The following is a 4,814-nucleotide window of genomic DNA, read 5'->3' as shown; positions in this document are numbered from 1 at the left end:
TTTGTCCTATTTGAACCTCCAAATTATGGATGCTAGACGAGTGGTTTTTAATTAATTGATCGAATCTATTCTCAATTCGTTTAAAACCATCATCGTGGCTGTTTACTTTACCACCGATAACATCTATGAATTTGTCAATTTTAGAAGATAATGTACCAATCGTGTCTCTTGATTGATTTTGATAATTATTAGATCGACTTTGATTGGCACCGACATTATTATTCTCTTTCCAACTAAAGTTAGGATTATTCCTCCATCCGGGATTATAAGTATTAGAATAAGGATTATTAGTTTGATTTTGTCATTGGACAAAGTTTACCTGTTCAACCTCATCCATACCATCGTAATCCAAGTCCATTTGGATTGGGTTACCATTAGTGTCACACGGTGCCATAAACATGTCAATTTTGTGCGATAACGCAAAAAATTGGGCTTGTAACATCGCGATCGGATCGAGATTAACTATACCTTTAATTGGTGATGTAGTTGAGGATGATGGTTTCGCCACTGGTGTGTGTCTGCGTTCTACAGGCCACATACTACTGTTGATTGCCATTTCCGCTAAAAGTTCTTTCGCTTGGGCGGATGTCTTCTTCATAAATAACCCTCTTGACATAGCATCTAATGAACCTCTGGTTGTAGGATTTATTCCGTTATAAAATGTCTGCATCAAAAGTTCATCGGGCAAGTGGTGATGTGGGCATAAATGTTGAAGTTCCTTAAAACGTTCCCATGCTTCATAAAGGGTTTCATTATCATGTTGTGTGAAGGATGTTAATTCTTTTATAACTTTTGCGGTTTTTGCTAAAGGGAAAAATTTGGATAAAAATGCTTGGGCTAATTAGTCCCAAGTTCCAAATATCGCGGCTGGCATAGAAGTTAACCAAACTTTGGCCCTGTCCTTCAAAGTGAAAGGAAATAGACGAAGTTTAATTGCTTCGGCAGGCACGTCATTTATTTTGAAAGTGTCGCAAATTTCTAGGAAATTTGTCAAATGAGTATTTGGGTTTTCATTAGGTAGTCCATAAAACGTTACATTATTTTGCAACATATTAAGCAAAGCTGGCTTAATTTCAAATTGGTGTGCGTTTATCTGGGGGTCTAACTATACTGTTTGTAACACCGGCCACTCCTGGCCTAGCGTAATCCATAAGTGTGGGTCTAACTACCATGGTTTCTGGCGGTGATTTTTGTTTCTCTTTGTTTTTCTTTTTGTTTCTTTTTACTGTTCGTTCAATTTCTGGATTGAGTAATTCAGGTTGAATGCCTGAACTTCGAGTACTGCGCATGAACTTGAAATTTTTGCACGAACTAAAAGTACCTTCAAAATAAAATTGTAAGTAAATTGAAATAAATAAAATATAAAAAATAATATAAGTATGTATAAACCTAGATTCGAAATAAAACACGAAAAATCTAATTTTTTGTAAAAAAAAAATTGGCAACGTTTTTTCACAAAAACTTATTTTAATACAGTTTAGAGTACGTCTTTAGGTTTATATTATAGAAAATTGTTTAATTGAGTTGGATTGAATTGAATTGAATTGAATTAATCAAAATCAGATGAGAAATTTATGTTAGAAATTTAGAAAACAATTCTGTCTCGAGATTTGATTACGAGACAGAAACTTTAGCGTTTAAAATAAGGAAAGTGTAAAACTTATTCGCATTAAGCAAAGAAAACAACTTTAACTTTGAAAAGATTATGGGTATGTAACAAATCGTAAATTCGTTCAATTAACAGGCTTTGAACCGTAGAAATCTCTCTAGATCGGAGTAGATTTCTACCTTAATCAAATTGGCGTTTATTTCCGATAAGCCGACTTAACGATCATATCTTCCGTAAACACTACTTCTTTCAAGTGTTCAACTAAGTTTCCTTGTAATTATATGAAATTAAATACGTTTTAATGAAAACACCAGAACCTTACTTCGAAGGTAACATCAAAGTAACAACAAAAATATTTATTGAATTATGTAAACGATTTATTATAGAATTGTGAATCTTCACAAGTTAACAGAGAAAAATAAACATGGATAGCATTCTAACTAATTTGAGTTCCAGGTTGGCAATCCTTTCCTCAAACTTCATGGAGTTTGTCAGACTCGGGGTCACTTCAGCCGTTAGTTCTTCTCGTTGAATCTTCGGAATAGAGATGGTTCGTTCTACTACCAAAATGAGAACTCATCTTCGAACAATTCTTAATCTAAACTTAATCGCTACTGTGTTTGTAATAATCTAAGAACAATCTTGTGTACATCAAGTTTGCTTTACAAAATCGAAATCTAACTCTGAATCACTTCTGAATCAGAATTTCTACATAAATTCTGCTCTCTAAAACTTAATTAATCTAACTCTTTGAACTCTGAAATCAACTCTCTATTTATAGATGTTGAAGAGTCATGTTTGAAGGGTCATGTCTGCTGCGAAGATACGTTTCTATCCACCTGAACAGACGCATTTCTTGGAATTTCAACATGTGAAATCAGTGCTGGATTGGCTGCTGGTCATACCGAGATTCAGGAATCTCAGTCGCGACCTGGGGAGTAAAAATTTCCTCAGAACGAACTTCATCTCCGTGTCTGAAAACAGCGTGCCGCGATCGAGATATGGGAATCTCGGTCGTGACATGGGTTATTCCTCCTGGTCTCGCTCCGTTCCCGTTTCCTCGTATCGATGCGTTGATATTCTCGTACTTTTGGCTCGTAACTTAGGGTTTTTCCTTCGTTTTTGATCCGTTTTAGCTCCTATTTGGATTTTACCAAATATTTAAGTACCTTGCATCAAAGAAACATATTCGGACGTAAAAGTACTCTAAATAGATATAATTAGCATGATTTCATGGCAAAACTGATGTGAATATTAATGATATTTTAGGTATATTTTGGGCTTTACAGTTTTACTTGCCTAGGTTTGGTCTTTGTGTGAGAGGGTCTTTTGAGACTCTTAAACGAGTTTTGGAAACGCAATCAGAGCAATTACAGGCTCTGGAGGGCGTTTTCGATCCTCACCCGGATTCGTTCGGGAATGAAACTGAGTTTCTTTTCTTGTTTAGGTATTTTTATGTGATGAAAAATAAGGAAAAGAGAAGAAGCAACAATACAAAAGCAGTATATATATGCGAATAAACTGGAAATGAAATAATACTAGGTTAATCTGTTAGGTTTTTTGTTAGATTAGTTAGTATTTTTGTATTTTTTGTAGTCTGGGCTAATTCTAGAAACTGGAATTTAAGTGTAAATATCAGAAGAATACAAAAGTTTAACCTGAATATAATACTCAAATATATAATATTAACAGAATGATAAACGGTTAATAACAGATATTTAAAGTAAACTAAATAAACATGGATTTAAAGTTAGTATGGTTAATAAATGGTTAGTATAAGAAAATTAAAGCACATTAATTAAATAACATGTAATTAGAGATAACTGAGAGCTAATAGATCTTTATTAATTGTTTACAAAACCAGTTCATCTTAAAAGCAAAATGAATGTTCTTAATCACTGTTATTATAAACTAGAAATAAAAATCCTTAGCTCAAAGCTTTTGGGATCAGATTGAGGATTATATTGAGAAAGATGAACTTTGAATTTTGGTGTAGTGTACAAGATTTAGCTTTTTGGAGAGCCACTCATAATGAAAATGTTATAGAAATCCCCCTTTTCTTCGTGGGACCTTGCCCCTATTTATACTAAAACGATGGAGCTTATATGCTGTTTTTTTTTGTAATATTTATATTACACCCTCTACCCTTTGAGGAGTGTAATGGATATTTGTTAGGCATGAATATGACTACAATTAAACATACTATTTGTGATAAATTAGGGGTGTTTTAGGCGTAATATTACTTAAATGAAGGACTTATAAGTGTTTTATGCAGATTTGAAAAGATTAAGTCAAAAAGGTTGTTATGCAGCCTGTTTTGCAGCAACCAAGAGGAGACGTGCACCCTTTGATCCAACGGTTAAACGATGTGTACCTGATGACGGATAGCGACTTGACAGGCAGGCAGGAGCGGGCAGGAATGGGCGGCGAAAGCAACATGATGACAAGATTGATCGACCCTTGAGTGTTCAAGGGTCAAAACATTTTTAACCACTTTTAGATATATCAGATACTTTGAACAATCTTTCTGTTTTGTAATATTTTGTTAATATTTTGTGTACTTGTCCCTTTGTTCCTCCTATGTATAGAGGTAAAGGAGAAAAAGGTGAGCATCATCTTTTGGGAGCAGAAGCTAGATAAGTTTTGAACAAGTTTAGAGAGAGAAGCTCACGAGGATCTTTCAAGCTCCTTTCATGGAGTTCTGTTTATTTGACTTAGGCTGTTCACTCTTTAGCATGAGTGAGTAGTCATTTTGAATGGGTTCGGCCAGTTAGGGCATGTTATGTAAGTCTTCTATTTTCTTATTTATGAATGAATGGTGATATATTATGTTGTGTTTGAGAAAGTTATCACTCCATTGCTGTATGCAAGTATATTAGTGTTAGATGAATGATAGGGAACTGCTTTCATCTTCATGGAACTATTTCTCAAACGTCCAAACCCCGAAGCAGGAATGTTAGGGGGTTGTATCAAGGATTTTCTTAATAGAAATGATGTTTCGATCGTAATGCAAGAAAGAACCAACTTTAGGGACGCTTAAGGTTGTAGTACATCTTAGAAGCTTAAGAACACACGAGAGTTGACTTAAGTGAGCATTAAAGCAGAGACCTTGACTTCACTTTACGTCATTCATGAATAAATATGATGTTTAGAGACTGAAAATAACATGTTCTGCTGTGGCCTAGCCTGTTCTACCTTTTACCAT

At 34.5% G+C, this 4,814-nt stretch overlaps 1 non-coding gene across 1 annotated transcript; it reads left to right on the top strand.

Moving 5' to 3' along the window:
- Window positions 1–686: 686 nt before the first annotated feature.
- On the top strand, window positions 687–792 carry LOC136215845 (small nucleolar RNA R71). Its single transcript, XR_010682848.1, has one exon. It is a non-coding gene; the product is annotated as a small nucleolar RNA R71 (small nucleolar RNA).
- Window positions 793–4,814: the final 4,022 nt, after the last annotated feature.

This window comes from Euphorbia lathyris, chromosome 1 (assembly GCF_963576675.1).
Source record: "Euphorbia lathyris chromosome 1, ddEupLath1.1, whole genome shotgun sequence".
NCBI lineage: Eukaryota > Viridiplantae > Streptophyta > Magnoliopsida > Malpighiales > Euphorbiaceae > Euphorbia > Euphorbia lathyris.
Note: the sequence above shows the minus strand (reverse complement) of the source record. Positions and strands in the feature narration are given on the sequence as shown.